Genomic DNA, 19,733 nt, shown 5'->3' with positions numbered 1-19,733 from the left:
AGCAGAAGAGCCCATCAGCAGTGCACACAGAAAGCTGGGCCAGAGGGTGAAGGCAAAGGGAGGTGCACCTTAAGAATACAAGTCTTTCCAAAAAAATAAAACTTTTCTTTGTTTTTGCCTTTAAAAATCTACTGTGTGCATAAATTACTATGCACTATGAGTCCTAGTAAAATATGAGGTGTGTTGCGAAGAATATGGGTTCGGGGGTCAGAAAGTTTCGGGTTATTTGTGGTCAGTTTTGCCACTTGTGATGTCTGTGGCTTTAGGGAAGCAATTTGATCTTGCCTAATTTGTGCTCTTGTCTGGTCACATAGGAGAAAGAGATGATGTTTAAATGAGATAGTGCAAGGAAAACAGCCCATACAGAGCAAAAGCTTAATAGATATTTGTCCTACCCTCCTCTCTTTCCCTCCTTTCTGCAGTAGATGGTTTTGTTATGCAGGATCATCCCTATCCTATGCATTTTCAGCCTATGACCCAGGGTTAGGTTCCTAATTTTGGAACAGAGGCAGAAATTGCCTAGAAGACCTGGCATTAGTTTGATCTTGTAATCCTGGACTCACCGACCCATCTTTCTGAAACTTTAGTCTCCTCTTTACAAAGTAGGTAATAGAATGTTTCCATAGGGCTGACGTGATAATTCAATGAAACAATAATGTAACAGAGTGTGCCTGGGAAATCACAACTTACAAGTCAAATATTGTATCTGAAGCTACAGAGCACACTTCTTGAAAAAGAGTACCAATGTGATGAATATCTAGAAGCAAACTTGGATCAAATCAGAAATTTAAATTAGGAATTTAATTCTTTTACCTCCTTTGTTAGGTGGTAAGTGTGAATGTCCAAAGCCACTAGGCTGACAGTTCTATCGTCTGAATTGCTGGAAGTCCAAACCTAGTTTTTCAAGGGGAAGGGATTCTCTTCTGAACACGCATACTGTAGTTAGTCAAAGATCCATAAGTGTGTGAAAATAAATCATTAGATCCCATCAAGATAAGAGAAGTGGGCATTTTTCCAGGCATAAAGAAATAAAACTTTCTATAAAGCGAGAGATTACCATTGAAGAAATGAGAGGTATCCGCCTCTATAGGTATTGCAATACCTAATGATACTTTGTTCTAGATTGTTCTGTCCCTTCTGCTGGGCAAAGAGGGGCTCATGAAATCAGAGATAGTGAGATCCTGTTATTCGTGGTCTTGTTGGGCTCTGAGGGTACCTATATATTTGCATTTATCACTGTCAACTATTGAGTCGATTGGCTGTTTTTAACTTAATACTTGGCTCTTCAGGGTGTTCTTGCATTGCAATAAATTAAATAGCTGATACTTACCAGCACCTTATGGTCTAAAAAGCATTTATACACACACACACACACACACACACACACACACACACACATATATATATATATATGCTTTATTTTAAAAATAACTTTCAACAATATAAACACAATGCAAATCCATTTTAGAAAATGTTTTAAATATAGAACAGTATAAAACAGATCATAAAACATTACTCAGCTCACTTAGATATAATCAATTTTTAAAAAATATATTAAATATATTTAACAAATATGAATATCTTCAAGATTTATTATCATAAATAATGTATTTACTTTTATACCATGAATTATGTCTCTAATAATCACTTATTAAATTAGTTGAAGCCAAATAAATTTTAACAACTAACTGCAACTGGAAAACAATAAGTAGTGCTATTGCAATGTGATAAGAGGATGAAAAGTGGCTTAGTAGGAAAGGAAGAGGCTTTGAAAAAGAAAAGACAAAAAACTTGATTTCAGGAGCTCAGGCCCTGCCCAGATCCGGCCACATTGACAGTAGGTCCAGGTCCATCCTGACACTGGCAGACACTGCGGGAGATCAGGCTCCAGCACAGGACCACCTCTTCCAACCAGCAGAATACTGCAGGAGTCCAGGCCCAGCCCAGGTCTGCCTACACTGACATATGTGGGACCCAGGCCCTGTGGAGGTCTGAGTCCACCACCCCCACCACCACCTGGGAGCCCAAGCCTAACCCACTTCCATCCTGGGACACTGAAGACATCACCATAGCCTTCTCCACAGAGTAGCCCTCATCTTTTGACAACAGACAGGGCCTAGAAACAGCTGCATTTCAGAGCAGCCCCATCCTTTCAGCCCCATCTCTATAAGACATTGCATCCATCTTGGGGCACCCCCACTATTATCTAAAGTTACTTCAGCTATTGCCACCGCCATCTTGAATTGCAGTAGTATACATTGGGGGACATCAGCAGGGTCTGGAAGCCCAACATCAAGGTGAGGTACAGACAATCTACACGGATACTACAAGAATATAGGGTAGAAACTGTAATATCTCAGATCCACACTGCAAGAAAGGAAGACACATAGACAACATGAAAAAATAATGGAGGAAAGTGTCCCAAATAAACCAGGATACTACAATAACAGAACCCATGGACAGCAACGTTGATGAAATGTCAGAGAAGGAGTTCAGAAAGTTCATAATTAAAATGATCTATGAATTAAAGAATAACCTAATAAATGAGCAAATACAGGTAAAAAGTGATCACTCAAAGAGAGAGAGAGAGAGAGAGCGCAAATACAGGTAGCAAAAGATTGCTTCAAGAAAAAGATAGAGACTCTGAAAATAAAAACAGGCAGAAATCCTTGATGTGAAGGATTCAATAAATCAAATAAAAAACTCAATAGAAAGCATAACCAACAGACTAGATCACTTGGAAGAAAGAATATCAGATAATGGAGACAAAGTATACACTCTGGAAAAGAATGTTGACCACACAGTGAAGATAGTAAGAAACAGAACATCCAAGAATTATGGAACAGCGTCAAAAGACCAAATCTAAGAGTTATTAGGATAGAGGAAGGCACAGAGTTTCAAACCAAAGGAATGCACAATCTCTTCAATGAGATAATATCAGAAAATTTCTCAAGCATGGAGAATGAATTGGAAAACCAAATATAAGAAGTTTACAGGACACCAAATGTACAAAATTACAACAGGTCTATACCAAGGCACATTATAATGAAAATGCCTAGCATGCAGAATAAGGATAGAATCTTAAAAGCTGCAAAAGAGAGGAATCAGATCACACATAGGGGAGACCAAGTCATATCTCAGCAGATTTTCAACCTGGACCCTCAAAGTCAGGAGATCATGGAACAACATATACCAAGCTCTGAAAGAAAATGAATGCCAACCAAGAATCTTTTCTTAAAAAAAAATTTTTGTTGTAGTTCACAAAATATCTTTATTTTATTTATTTTTATGTGGTACTGAGGATTGAACCCAGGGCCTCGCATGTGCTAGGCGAGCACTCTACCGCTGAACCACAATCCCAGCCCCCAAGAATCTTCTATCCAATAAAATTAAGCTTTGGATTTTATGATGAAATAAAAACCTTCCATGATAAACAAAAATTAAAAGAATTTACAACTAGAAAGTCTGCACTACCGAATATCCTTGGCAAAATATTCCATGAAGAGGAAATGAAAAATGGTGATGAAAATCAGCAGAGGGAGGTATTACACTAAAGGAAAAACTAATCAGAGGAGAAACCAAGTCAAGGTAAATACCAAAAATAAACAAAAGTGACTGGGAATACAAACCATGTCCCAATAGTAACCCTGAATATTAATGGCCTAAACTCATCAATCAAAAGAAATAGACTATAAGATTGTATTTAAAAAAAAAGACCCAACAATATGCTGCCTCCATGAGACTCATAGGAAAAGATGTCCACAGACTGAAGGTGTAAGTTTGGGAAAAATCATACCACTCACATGGACAGCAGAAGCAAGCAGAGGTTTTCATCCTCATATGAAATAATGTAGACTGCAGGCTAAAGTTAATCAAAAGGAATAAAGATGGACACTACATACTGATCAAGGGAACCACAGACCAACAAGACTTAACAATTATAAATATATATGCCTCAAACAATGGAGCATTTACATTCATCAGACTCTTCTCAAGTTCAAGAGTCAAAGAGACCACAACACAATAATTTTGAGTGACTTTAACACACCTCTTTCACCACTGCGTAGATCTTCCAACAAAAGCTGAACAAAGAAGCCATAGAACTCAATACAATCAATAACTTAGACTTAACTGACATATATCGGATATTTCACCCTTCAGTGAGTGAATACACTGTCTTCTCAGCAGCACATGGATCCTTCTCTAAAACAGACCATATGTTATGCCACAAAGAAACTCTTAGCAAATGTAAAAAAGTAAAGATACTACCTGCATTTTATCAGATCATAATGGACTGAAATTAGAAATCAATGATAAAATAAGAAATAAAAGCTACTTTGACACCTGGAGACTAAATAATAGGCTACTAAATAAACATTGGGTTGCAGAAGACATCAAGGAGGAGATTAAAAAAATTTCAGAGGTGAATGAGAACACAGGTACAACATATCGAAATCTCTGGGACATCATAAAGGTAGTTCTAACAGGAAAGTTCATTGCATGGAGTTCATTCCTTAAAAGAATAAAAAGTCAACAAATAAATGACTTAACATTACATCTCAAAGCCATAGAGAAAAAAAGAACAAATCAACACCAAAAGCAGAAGACAGGGAATAATTAAAATCAGAGCTGAATTCAAAGAAATTGAAACAAAAGAATTCAAAGAAATTGAAACAAAAGAAACAATTGAAAAAAAATTGACAAAACAAAAAGTTGGTTCTTTGAGAAAATAAATAAAATTGACAGACCCTTAGCCATGTTAATGAAGAGAAGGAGAGAGAAAACTCAGATTACTAACATACATGATGATAAAAGAAATATCACAACAGATACTACAAAGACACAGAAGATAATTATAAATTATTTTGAAAACTTATATTTCAATAAAATAGAAAATATTGAAATCATTGACAAATTCCTAGAGTCATATGATTTGCCCTAATTTAATCAGGATGATACACACAATTTAAACAGAACAATTTCAAGCAATGAAATACAAGATGCCATCAAAAGCGTACCAACCAAGAAAAGCCCAAGAAGAGATGGATACATAGCTGAGTTTTATAAGACCTTTAAATAAGAACTAATACCAACATCTTCAAATTATTTTGTGAAACAGAAAAAGAGGGAATACTTCCAAACTCATTCTATGAGGCCAATTTCACCCTGATTCCCAAACCAGGCAAAGACATATCAAAGAAAGAAAACTTCAGACAAATATCTCTGATGACCTTCCTATCCCCCCTCCCCTCCCCTTCCCTCCCATCACCTCTCTCTACCCAATCTACTGTGACACATTTCTCTCTCTCTCTCTTTTTTCCTTCCCCCTCACACCATCATATACATTAGTATTGCTGTATGTATAAACTTGGCTGTATAACCAATGTGATACTGCAATCTGTACACGTGGAAAAATAAGAATTCATACCCCATTTGAATCAAATGTATGATATGTCAAGATCATTGTATTGTCTTGAGCAACTAATAAAAAATATCTCTGATGAACATAGAAGCAAAAATTCTCAATAAACTTCTGGCAAATCAAATACAAAGACATAAAAAAATTGTGCACCATGATCAATTGGGATTCACCAAGGGATGCAAAGTTGGTTCAACATACGGAAATCAATAAATGTAATTCATCACATCAATAGATTTAAAGATAAAAACATATGATCATTTCAATGGATGCAGAAAAAGCATTTGACAAAATACAGCACCCCTTCATGTTCAAAACACTAGAAAAACTAGGGATAACAGGAACATATCTCAACATCATAAAAGCTATCTATGCTAAGTTCCAGGCCAACATTATTCTCAATGGAGAAAAATTGAAAGCATTCCCTCTAAAAACTGGACAAGATAGGGATGCCCTCTTTCACCATTTCACTTTAATATAGTTCTTGAAACACTGGCCAGAGCAATTAGACAGAAAAAAAGAAATTAAAGAGAGACAGATAGGTAAAGAAGAACTCAAATTAGTACTATTTGCCAACAATATGATTCTATACCTAGAAGACCAAAAATTTCCACCAGAAAACTTCTAGAACTAGTAAATGAATTCAGCAAAGTAGCGTAATACAAAATCAACACCCATAACTCAAAGCATTTCTGTATATCGGTGACAAATCCTCTGAAAGGGAAATGAGGAAAACTAACCCATTTACAATAGCCTTGAAAACTAAACAAAACAAAACCTTGGGAATAAACCTAACAAAAGAGGTGAAAGCCCTCTACTATAAAAAGTACAGAACACTAAAAAAAGAAATTAAAGAAGACCTTAGAAGATGGAAAGATCTCTCTTATTCTTGGATAGGCAGAATTAATATTATCAAAATGACCATACTACTAAAAGCACTATACAGATTTAATGCAATTCCAATCAAAATCCCAATGACATTCTGCATAGAAATAGAAAAGCAGTCATGAAATTTATCTGGAAAAATAAGAGACCCAGTATAGCCAAAGCAATTCTTAGCAGGAAGAGTGAAGCAGGTGGCATCACTATACCAGATCTTAAACTGTACTACAGAGCAATAGTAACAAAAACAGCATGGTATTGGCACCAAAGTATACTTGTAGACCAATGGTACAAAATAGAGGACATAGAGACTAACCCACAAAATTACAATTATCTTATATTAAACAAAGGTGCCAAAAACATGAATTAGAGAAAAGATAGCCTCTTCAACAAATGGTGCTTGGAAAACTGGAAATCCATATGCAACAAAATGAAATTAAACCCTTATCTCTCACTATGCACAAAACTCAACTCAAAGTGGATCAAAGACCTAGGAATTAAACCAGAGACACTGCATCTTTTAAAAGAAAAGTAGGCCCAAATCTCCATCATGTCAGATTAGGCCCCAACTTCCTTAATAAGACTCTTATAGCACAAGAATTAATATCAAGCATCAATAAATGGGCTGGGGATGTGGCTCAAGCAGTGGCGCGCTCGCCTGGCATGCGTGCGGCCCGGGTTCGATCCTCAGCACCACATACCAACAAAGATGTTGTGTCCGCCGAGAATTAAAAAATAAATATTAAAAATTCTTTCTCTCTCTCTCTCTCTCTCTCTCTCTCTCTCTCTCTCTCTCTCTCTCTCTCTCCCTCTCCCTCTCCCTCTCCCTCTCCTCTCTCACTCTCTTAAAAAAAAAAGAATCAATAAATGGGATGGATTTAAACTAAAAAGCTTCTTCTCAGCAAAAGAAACAATCGGTTCAGTGAATAGATTGGGAGCCAATTTGTAACACTTGCACATCAGATAGAGCACTAATTTCTAGGGTATATAAGCTAAATACCAGAGGAGCTGGGGTTATGGCTCAGTGGTAGAGCACTCACCTCACACATGTAAGGTCTTGGGTTTGATCCTCAGCACCACATAAAAATGAATGAATAATTAAAATGAAGATACTGTGTCCAACTACAACTACAAAAAAATAAATATTAAAAAAACCTAAACACCAGAAAAACAATTAACCCAATCAATAAATGGGCCAAGGAACTGAACAGACACTTCTCAGAAGAGGATATACAATCAATCAACAAATATATGAAAAAATGTTCAACATCTCTAGCAATTAGAGAAATGCAAATCAAAACTTCTAATATTTCATCTCACTCCAGTTAGAATGGCAGCTGTTATGAATACAAACAACATTAAGTGTTGGCGAGGATGTGGGGAAAAGGCACACTCATACATTGCTGATTGAACTGCAAAATTGTGAAGCCAATATGGAAAACAGTATGGTGATTCCTTGGGAAACTGGGAAGGGAACCACCATCTGACCTGGCTATTCCACTCCTTGGTCTATACTCAAAGGACTTAAAAACAGCATATTACAGAGACACAGCAACATCGATGTTAATTGCAGCAAAAATTCACAACAGCTAAATTGTGGAATCAACCTAGATGACCTTCAGAAAATAAATGGATGAAGAAAATGTGCTACATATACACAACAGAATATTATTCAGATCAAAGAGAATAAAATCATGACATTTGCAGGTAAAAGGATGGAGCTGGAGAAGATAATGCTAAGTGAAGTTAGCCAATCCCCCCAAAACAAATGCCAAATGTTTTCTCTGATATAAGGAGGCTGATTCATCGTGGGGTTGGGAGGGGGAGCATGGGAGGATCAGACAAACTCTAGAAAGGGAGGGGAAGAGAGAGGGCATGGGGGCAGAAAAGATGGTGGAATGAGATGGACATCATTATCCTAAGTACATGTATGAAGACACGAATGGTGTGAATATACTTTGTATACAACCAGAGATATCAAAAATTGTGCTCTATGTGTGTAATATGAATTGTAATGCATTCTTCTGTCATATATAACAAATTAGAATAAAATATTTTTTAAAAAGCTTGTGTTCAAATCCTGGATCATTGAAAACTGTACCAAACCACCTACATAATTAAAATGCAAATTTTAACAGGTTGCCTATTCCTCTGGAACTTCCTTTTTAGGAGTTCAGAGGGAGACCTAACTTCCCTGAGGACAGGAACGAGTTTCACCGTCTCTAATTTTGAGTGCCTTACACAGTGCCTGGTTCAGAGAACAGAGGCAAAAGTGGCCTGAAGTGTGCTCACTCAAAAGACATCTGAGTGACATTTCCATTGTGGGGGTCTCTCTGGGAATGGGCCAATAGGTGTGCCTATAGTTGCTTCCCAGCTCTGTGATCCCACTAGAGTTGCTTTCTTTCTCCACTTGTGGACACAGCTCTGTTTCCCATTCTGTGTGAAACAATAAGGTCCTTCACTTGAGCCAAACAACAGATTCTCTAGCAAATGGTCATGATGCACAGGTCATAATGAAACAAGAGCATGAAGGAGACTGGCTGAACCTGCATTGAAATGGCGTTATATAGCATTTCACCAGGGAGCTTCAGCATTTTGGAATCAGAGTAGATTTTTAGAATGGTAAATTTAGGCTTTTAGAAATAATACCAGGAGAGCTGGTACAGTCACCAAGCAGAGGAGATTCTACTAGGAAATATACGTGACATTTAGCCTGTTGCTACTATGATTATAGACACCTTAAAAAGAAGTGGGAAACCATTATTACTCCAGACCTAGTTTGGTACAATTTTCAATCATCCAAAAGACTTTCAACCTGCACCTTCATAGGAAGAACCAAATGACAAAATAGCCTAAGTGATGTAAGTTACTGAGGAGGAATAGGAGCATTTAGGAGACACCTAGAATAATCCTAGACACATTGTGAAGGTAGGATAAATCGATGTCAAAGGAACAAAGTCAGGGAGTGAATTAGATCATATACCATTTTCTTTTCTTTTTTTTAAATAATTTTTTAAAAAATATTTTTCTCTTATTTGTTGATAGATCTTTATTTATTTATATGTGATGCTGAGAATCGAACCCAGTGCCTCACACATGCAAGGCAAGTGCTCTACCACTGAGCCACAGTTCCAGCCCATATACTATTTTCTTATGATAACAAGACAATGAAGGAGCAAGCAACAGCAATTATAGGTGGTCACACTGCCCTCATTCCTCTAAGTGATCAGCCCTGGAGACAGTGAATATTTGGAGGGATCAGAAGTACCCCACACTGTGTAGTGAGCTCATATTATTTCTACCACCCCCTCAAAAGGCATTGGTTTCTATGTGATCTTTTCTACCTTCTCCTCCTTTGCTGATGATCATCTGTGAATCAGTCAAGATGCCCTTCCACAAGTGAATGGATAAAGAAAATGCAGTATATATATATATATATATATATATATATATATATATATATATATATATATATATATATACACACATACATACACACACAATAGCATATTATGTAGCCATAAGGAAGAATGACTTTATGACATTTGCCAGCAAATGGGTGGATCTGGAGACCATCATTCCAAGTAAAATAAGCCAGTCCCCAAAAGCCAAAGGTTGAATATTTTCACTGATATTTGGAAGCTAACCCACAGTAAGGTGGTGGTGAGGGGGAAGAGTAGAAGTTCAGTGGGTTAGACAATGGGGAATGGAGGCAAGGGCAGGGGCATAAGAAAAGAAAGACAGTGGATGAATCTGACATAATTTTCCCTTGTACAGATATGAAAACAACACAATGAATTCCACCATCATGTACATCCATAAGAATGGGATCCTATAGGCAGAATTAGTATAATCAAAATGGCCATACTACCAAAAGTGTTATACGGATTTAATGCAATTCCTGTAAAAATCCCAATGCCCATTCTTTATAGAACTAGAAAAAGCAGTCATGAAATTCATTTGGGAAAATAAGAGACCCAGAATAGCCAAAGCAATCCTTAGCAAGAAGAGTGAAGCAGGAGGCATCACAATACCAGACCTTAAACTATACTACAGAGCCATAGTAACAAAAATGACATGGTATTGGCACCAAAATAGACATGTAGACCAATGGTACAGAATAGAAGACAGAGAGAAAACCCACATAAATACATTTATCTCATACTAGACAAAGGTGTCAAAACATACATTGGAGAAAAGATTACATCTTCAACAAATAGTGCTAGGAAAATTGAAAAGTCCATTTGCAGAAAAATGAAGTCAAACTTCTATCTCTTACTCTGCACAAAAATCAAATAAAAGTGGATCAAAAACTTGGGCACTAGAAGAAAGATGCTGTGCCTAATAGAAGGAAAAGTAGGCTCTAATCTTAATAATGTTGGCTTAGAACAAGACTTCCTTAACAAGATTCCTAAAGTGTAAGAAATAAAATCAATAATCAATAAATGGGATGGATTCAAACTTAAAAGCTTCCTCTCAGCAAAGGAAACAATCAATAACATGAAGAGAGAGCCCACAGAGTGGGAGAAAATTTTTACCAGATGCACCTCATACAGAGAACTAATCTCCAGGATGTATAAAGAACTCAAAAAACTTAACACCCAAACAACAAATAACCCAATCAATAAATGGGCTAAGGAACTGAACAGACACCTCTCAGAAGAAGGTATACAATTGATCAATAAATATTTTAAAAAATATTCAACATCTCTGTCAATTCAAGAAATGCAAATCAAAACTAAGATTTCATCTCACTCTAGTCAGAATGGCAATTATCAAGAATACAGGTTATAAGTGTTGTTGAGGATGTGGGGAAAAAGGTATACTCATACATTGCTGGTGGGACTGCAAATTTGTGCAACCACTATGGAAAGCAGTGTGGAGATTCCTCAGAAAACTTAGAATGGAACCACCATTTGACCCAGTTATCCCACTCCTCAGTTTATACCCAAAGGACTAAAAATCAACACACTACAGTGACGCAGCCACATCAATGTTTATAGCAGCTCAATTCACAATAGCTAAGCTATGGAACCAACCTAGATGACCTTCAACAGATGAATAGATAAAGAAAATGTAGTCTATATACACAAAGGAATATTACTCAGCCTTAAATAAGAATGAAATTTTGGCATTTGCAGGTAAATAGATGGAATTAGAGAATATCATGCTAAGCAAAATAAGGCAAAACCCCCAAAACCATAGGCTGATTATTTTCTCTAATAAGTGTATTCTGATCTATAATGGGGGTGGGGCATGAGGAAGAAGGAAGAAAATTTGGATTGGGCAGAGGGGAGTGAGAGGAGGGGAGGAGGTGTGGAGGTGGGAAGGATGATGGAATGAGTGGACATTATTACCCTATATACATGTATGATTGCACTACCAGTGTGACTCTGCACTATGTGCAGCCAGAGGAAGGAGAAGTTGTTCTCTCTTCGTGTACAATGTGTCAAAATGCATTCACTGTCATGTGTAACTAATTAGAACAAATTTTTAAAAATAATAAAAAATTGGATTCTATCTAGAGTAAGATACACTTCCTGCTTGTATAATTATATCAAATTGGATTCTCCTGTCATGTATAACTAAAAAGAACCAATAAATTTTAAAAAATTTCTTAGAGACTACTGAAATATAATGTGTAATATAAATGGAAAAAAATGAAAATCACCCTGAATTTTCCTCCTAGAAGGTAAAAACTTCTAAGATTTTGGAATACTATGTGATTCTTTATTGATTTTTTTGTACACTTAACAAGTGAATATGTTTCATCCTGGACAGAAATAGTGTATGTATAAAAATGACTTGGTGGTAGACACTATCATTATTATGTTGTCTTAATTCAATAAAAACAAGTTCAATATACTAAAAAAGTTTTTTTAAAAAGAGCTGGGGGTGTATCTCAGTGGTAGAGTGCTTGCCTCACACATGTGAGGCATTGGGTTTGATCCTGAGCACCACATAAAGAAGAAATTAATTAATTAATTAAGGGTATTGTATCCATCTACAACCGAAAAAAAATCCTTCTCAAACCCTATAGTCCTGTTGAAACCTCACTTTCTGTCTCCATTCAGAACTGAGGGCACCTTCTTCTCTCTCGCCCAGTAGTGTACAGAGGCATCCCTTGGTATCTAAGGGGAATTGGTTTCAGGACCTCCCTGCAGATACCAAAGTCCACAGATGCTCAAGTCCCTTACATAATATAGCATTGTATTATCAGCATATACCCCAGGTATATGCTCTGTACCCTTTACATCACCTCTACATTACTTCTTCCTCTTTTTGTGTATGTGTGTGTGGTGATTGAACCCAGTGACTTGTACTTGAGAGGCAAGCACTCTACCAACTGAACTATGCCCCCAGCCTCCCTACCTTACTTCTAAGACTTAACACAATGTGAATGCCATGTAAATAGTGTTGTACTATATTGTTTATCGAATTCAACAAGAATAAAGTCTCTGTTTTTAATACTAACAACATTTTTTTATCAAATACTTTTGATCCTAAGTTGAATCCACACATGTGGAACCACAGATATGGAGGCTGACTATACTTATCACCTTGGACTAGTATTAAATCTTGCTCTGATTTTATCCCTCACAACACCACCTTCCTGGAGCTCAAAATCAGTAGCATTCCCTTCCACTCCAGGTCTAGCTCTATGCTTGGTTTAAGAACTGTGCCCACACTTAATATGTGGATTAGTGGAAGAAAACACTCATGCAAAGAAAGCATGCTCTGTGCTCGTGGAGAATGGCGCTGTCTCTTCATGGAGACATACATGAAGGAAACCATGTAAGGTTCTGTGTGCAGCTCCAGAAACTCTGACAGTTTCTCTCTTTTCTCCGTCTTGTTGGCAAAAGCCTCACACTGATTGTCTGGATGTCAGAGAAGTTTACAACGCTGACTTGAAAAAAAGGAAGCATGAATCCAACCAACACTGTGCTAGGCTTCGATATAATCCCTGTCCTTAGGGACCTCACAATCTGCTTCCCAAATTCACACAAACCAGATGGTAGGTACCAGTCAAATGCCTTGTGAAATGTGACTTTGCAGAGACTATGGCAGAGCAGGCGGGAGACAAGGTATTCCCAGGAGAATGCCTTTAATTAACGACAAATTTCCTTTCTCCTTGGTAAGTAAAATCACAGTTCTTACAATGAATGGCATAATAGACAAGATGAGATACAAAAATTGGATGCCTGCATTCCATTGGGTGTAGCAGGAATATTGTGTGAGCAGGAGGCATAAAGTAGCCCTTCTTGGAATTTGACCTTGTGAAGTGTGTCCCTTCCAGTGACCCTTCCAGTGATCATCCTTGCCCTTTCCTGAAAAGTCACCTGCAGCCCACATTTGTGCATGTTTTAATCTATTCCTTAGAAGAATGAGTTGGACTGCTGCAGACTAATCAGCTTCTTTGTACTTAAGAACCCAGGTTTTTCTTTTGAGTTTTACTCAGAGAGATACCATCAAAGATTCTACGATTATCGAAGCTCCTGAGTACCACTGGCTAAAATTGGAAAATCATTAGGCAGATAAAAAGGAGCAAAGAAACAAGCCAGCTGTCTCTGAAGACCAGGTGAATCTTACTACTGTCACCACTTTGCCTAGTGAAGAGTTATTATGATCATAAGAACCCTGCCTGCCGGGAAGCAGGCGATGGGGTTTGAAATTGTGAATGCCCTGGTGAATGCTCAGCTTTGATTTGGAGACCACCTCTATCCCTTTCCAGTGGGCTCAACTCCCCCTTCCTGTTGGATTCTTATTTCAGGGTCTGCAGTGAGGTGTCTCTTGAACCCCTCTGCAGCAGGAATGGAAGAATTGACTTTTCTACCGTTTCTAATAAGAAGTATCACTGCCCTGACAAGATAACTAATGTTTTCCCTGGGAGAGATGCATGGGCTAATTCCTCCCATTACAGATTATTCTCTAGGTGCTAATAAAAGGCAGGGATCTGCTGAAGTGAGTTTGTCCAAGCTGCTGTTCATTTAAGAAGTGTGGAGAGAGTGAGAGCTACGCATTTCACTCAGTAGTTACCATCTGAAATCTCACATATGGAAAATCTCTTCTCACCTGGTATCTGAAAATAATAAGCATAATAGAAACAGACACTCCTGAGAGTGTAGGGAAAGAAGCAAACGGGCCTGAATAGAACCACCTGCCACAGGGATCTGCTTCTGGCCACCTACCTCAGGTAGACTGCAGACTATGCCATGGAATCCTTTTGAAATGAAACAGAACCCTTGAAACTAATTATAATCCTATCTGTGCTGGCTGGAAATGCAGCCAACTGCAGAGAGCCGTCTATCAAATTCCCCATTGGTCCCAGGCCCACGCTTCATTGTAAAGCCTGGAAAACAGCTGCAGTTGTCAGAGCCAGAGTCAGCGTGACTGCACTTCCGTTTTGACCCCAAGGAGGGGCATAAATAATTCATCACATTGCTAGGGTACGTGCGACAGTTTTTCAAAGTGCTTTTGAATACAGTATTCTCTCATTCAAAACTTCACAACAGCTCCTGGATGTAGGAATGATTAGACTCATTTTACAGATCAGTGTGTGGAGGCTCAGCATGGGTAAGTAAGTGCCTTGTCAAGTTTATGTGGCCCATAAGCAGGGGAGCTGGGACTTGAACACAATATTTGGTGGAAACAAAAGGAAACAAGAAAGAAAAGTATGAAAATTACCACCTAAAGTTGTTTATCCTACTGCCGGTCTTGTTTCCCAAAGAGACTAGTTACTAGGCAGTGATGGTGGCATTCGTAGCCAGTTTAGATCACAATGTACCTTTGCCTTTTTCTTCTACATCCTTCTATCAGATTCTAGACATGGACAAGGCAAGAGAAGGAAAGAGAATGGAAGGGAGGAAAGAGAAATCTATCTGAGATGCAAAAGACAGTAGAATTAGGGGGTCAGAGAGACCCAGGCTCAAATCCAGTTTCTATTATTTATAAACTACATTTGCTAGAATAGTTAATCTCTCTAAATATACATTTTTGATACCCTCAGAATGGAATAAGAAGGCCCATTTGCATGAGACATTAACATGGTCTGCAAAGTTTTTGCATTTTCTCTCATGAAGAGTGCTATTTTTTCCCAGCTCTTTGAATCTGGCCTTTTGACTTGCTTTGACCAGGAGAACATGCAGGGAGTGATAGTGTGTGAAATCAGAACCCAGTCCTCAAGAGGCTTGGTAGCTCTTCTTTTGCCCTCTATAACACTGCAACCGTGAGCCTGAGCTAGCATGGTTGGAGAGATCCCATGAAGAGAAATCAAGGTGTCCCCAGCTAACAGCCTGCCAACTACCAGATTTGTGGCAGATCGTCCATCCCTGCCATTCTATCATCTACCAGCTGGTGCAACTGCAAAAGTGAGCCCAGGGGAAATCAGCTGAAGAATTATTCAGCTATACCCAGCCCATAGAATCATGAGCTCATAAATGATTGTGTCTAGGTAGGGGTGGCCTGTAACATTGCTGTGAGGCTGAAGTGATCAGCCCATCACAGGACATTGGTGCCTGGTACAGAGTAGATACACAATAAATGCTAGTTCCTCTCCCACCCACTGAGGTCACCACAGGGGAGAGACATATTCTCCATAAACACTTTTGAAAACAAAAGCTCAGAAACACAATTTTGAAAAATGTGTGGTGTTATCAACATAGTTAAACTTTTCTAGGGTTGAATTTTCTTTTATTGCAGGTATCTGGTATTTTTGCTTTATTTGGGTAGATTAGGCTCTGTGGCTTAACCTAAACACCACTTGGAATAGGATTTTTAATGAACTGCCAAATTGGCCAAGGACATAGGCAATGCAGAAAGCGCCATATTAATAGGTAATTACTGGTGAAGATGAGGGCTGAAGGCATTGAAAGGCCAGCATAGCCCAAGTAAGGCAGTGAGAAGAAATTAGTAGGCTGTGTTGAGAGACTGAGGATGACAGTGTAGCTAAGTTAGAAACATATTAAAAATTAATCATAAAGAAATGGGAGTCAAGATGCTGTGAGCTATCAATCCTGTTATTTATTCAATAAATACTTCTTAGCATCTACTGTGTGCTCAGAAGCTGAAGGATATAGAGGTGAATAAGAGAAGTCAGAGATTAGTAGAGAAGTCTGATGCCTAAATCAACATTTAGACCAATGTTAATGCAGAGATGATGGGTGGGGGGAGAAGACTTCTTGGAGGAGCTGAATCTTAAGGGGTGAGAGGACCTCATTCATTAGAAGGAGGCAGGACAGGTCTTCCAGGGGCAAAGTCATAACATGTTTTAATACTTGCAAATGGGCAAGAGAAAAGTTGGCCAAGTGTAGAGTTCAGGGTTTGTAGGAAAAGGAGAGTGAGAGAGGTAGGAGGGGCTGGATCCTCAAGATCCTTGAAGTTCTTAGCATAGAGTGTAGGCTCTTTGTTGTAGAGTCTGGAGTTGGTTTTCAAATAATTTGCTCTGTCTTCCCTAAAAGAAATTTGAAAAACTGTGTTTTCTTCTATGTTTCTTTCACATTTTAATGGGTATTAAAAATTATTAATTAATATCAATTTAAGCAGTTGCAAAGGATTTAAGTTTGGGCAGACTGTAGATATTGCAATAGATTTGTAAAATTAATCTTCTGTGTATCCAAAGAAATCTAAATGCTATAGTGATTTGTACTTACCGTCATTCACTTAAAATATGTGTGATTGTTATGTTTAGATATGAGGTGGCTCCTCAAAACTCACCTAATGTAAGAAAGTTTTGAAGCAAAATGAGAATCTTATGAGAATCTTAACCTAATCAGTACATTAATCCACTTGAGTGGATTAACTGGGTGGTAACTGTAGGGTGTGGCTGAAGGAGGAAGGTCATTGAGGAAGAATGCTTTTGTGGTATATATTTTGTCCCTGGTGAGTGAAATGCTCTCTCTGCTTTCTGACTGTCAATGTCCTGAGATGATTTCCTCTTCCACTATGGGTTTTGCCTCACCTTGGGCCCAGATCAATGGAGCTGGCCATCTATCAACTGAGAAACCATGGGCCTCAAATAAATTTTTCCATCTCTAAAGAACAATTTAGTCAGAGAAAGCTGGCTAAAACAATGATCAAGTCTTAATTTTATCTTGGTAATTCTTCACCTTGAATTCTATTTTAATGAAAAGTCTACTTCCTTGAATTCTTCCACCAAATAATTTTATCCCAATGTAATATATTTTTATGGTTAAAGGTATTTTATTGATTACAATCTTATATCTCTCAACACTAAAAATGTATCAAAAGTTTAAATTAAAAATGTAAATTTCCTACAAATACAAGGCTCTTAAATTTCTTTTTGCGGGGGTAGAGTTTTCTTTATCGGTAACATTAAGTTATGTAAACAAAATATACTGCCAATTTGATAGTGTTATTGAAAGATACAGGTAACATTTTATTGTAATTATACTTCTTAATGAATTGTTCTGTTCTTTTAAAGTATACCATATCTTTTGAAGATTTTTTTTTCATGCATAGATACTATACTCAACAGCACTTTTGTTCTTCATTTTTAAAAATATAAGTTCTGAGATGGGTGTAGTGGTGCAGGTCTGTGCTCCCAGTGATTCAGGAGGCTGAGGCAGGAGGATTGCAAGTTTAAGGATAGCTTAGGCAACTTATCGATAGCCTATCTCAAAATAAAAAATAAAAAGGGTTGGCATGTAGTTCAGTGATTAAGCACCCCTGGGTTCATGCCACAATACTGCAAAAATAAATAAATAAATACATGCTGAGAAACATGCTTATGTAAATGAATGGGAATGACAGTACTTTTAGTAAAGCAATATCTTTGAACTCTAGTTAAATACTAAAAATCTTAGAGTGATTAATTATTGAAAATTATTTTAAAGCATTTTTTTTAATTAAACTCCCTTCAATTTTGTTGAGGGCAAAGAACTAAAAGTCAACTCCATCACAAAAATGTTATCAATGAAGTCTTTTACTTTCTCAATTTTGATAAATATACCCTCATGTTTACTAATTCTTACCTTTTAGTCATATGTATTACTATTTCTCTTATACCCTGTTAAAACTAATATACTAAGAAAAAAAATGAGAGTTGGAATGTTGTTCTTTTACATTCATTTTTGCCTAACACTGTTTTAAATAAAAATTTTTAATCTTTTTTTTTTATTGCTTGGGATGAAACCCAGAGTGTCCCGCATACTAGGCAGATTCCCTACCACTGAGCTATACCTCTAGCCCATAAAATACTTTTATCTTAATATATACTGTGTGTGTGTGTGTGTGAAATATTGGAGATGCAAATTTAGTTCATTCAAGTTTTGATAAATGTCTTCAGTATGATTCTAATTGCAAACCAGAGCTTCCCATTAAAGAAATTAACCAAATCATATTTTTCTTTGCTCAAAACTGTGACTTTGTTTTTCAATTTACTTCAATATTTGCCTTCTAAGGTAGAGATACACGTAGAAGATGGACAGACAGCTGAATAGAAAAATGTATGGATAGGAGGGTGGGTGAGTGGATAGATGATTGGATGATGGATAAATGAATGCATGGATAGATAGGAAGGATGGGCAGATAAAGGGTAGGTAGGTAAGTAGGTAGATTAGTAAGTAGTTAGATGATTTTAGGCTATGCCCAACATTATTCAGTCTTTATTTACAAGCCTTCTTGCTAGCTTAAAATGTTTGTCCCTGCCAACAAATGCTTACTACTGCCAAAGTTCTTATAAATGTTTTGTTGAAAGAAAAATATAGCATTTGTTTTAGAATTGTCTATTTAATGACCCAAAGTTAGAAATAAAATAATAAAACAAGATCCAAAACCCATAAACATACATCTACACAATTCTAAAAGGAAATATGTAAACATATGATTATGATCCTCTGGATTTTAGGACTATATTTTACTCTTTAATAATACTATTTTACATATAAAATTTCTATGAAGACCATGTATCTTTTATGATCAGGAAAAGCTAATTCTATTTTAATCAAGCAGTTTCTTATTGACTGAGTGTTTAATAACTGTCATCTACCTTAATAAGTTTTAGGAAACCATAAAATAATATTTTCTAGAAATATCTTCTGTGTTTCAGGGTCTCTGTTAGGTATTTTGCAAACTATGTCTCATTTAACCTTCAAAATACCCTCATGAGGTCAGTACTTCCCATTTTATAGATGAGAAATTTGAGGCCCCAGAGAGGCTAATAAATATACTTAAAGCCCTTCAGATAAGCAAGGGCTGACTAGTGATTCAAATCCAATTTATTTTACCTTGAAATTTATATTCTTAGTGTCATACTGCATATATTAAAACATTGTTGTTTGTAACTGAAAATTATCAATCATGTTAATTAAATTATCATTGCTATACTAAAGTTTATATAATTTACAGTTATTGCTTCTCAGTCTGTGACTGCGCTTTTCATTTTCTAATGCTGTTTTCTGGAGAGCAATAATGT

General features: G+C 37.0%; 1 protein-coding gene across 1 annotated transcript in view; it reads right to left on the bottom strand.

Annotated features, from left to right (window-relative positions):
- Positions 1–19,733, bottom strand: part of AOAH (acyloxyacyl hydrolase) — a 223,752-nt gene that overhangs the window by 188,848 nt on the left and 15,171 nt on the right. The gene's annotated exons all lie outside the window — the stretch shown is intronic.

This window comes from Spermophilus citellus (assembly GCF_964194105.1).
Source record: "Spermophilus citellus genome assembly, chromosome: 3".
Classification (NCBI taxonomy): domain Eukaryota; kingdom Metazoa; phylum Chordata; class Mammalia; order Rodentia; family Sciuridae; genus Spermophilus; species Spermophilus citellus.
This window is presented reverse-complemented; position numbering and strand designations above follow the sequence as displayed.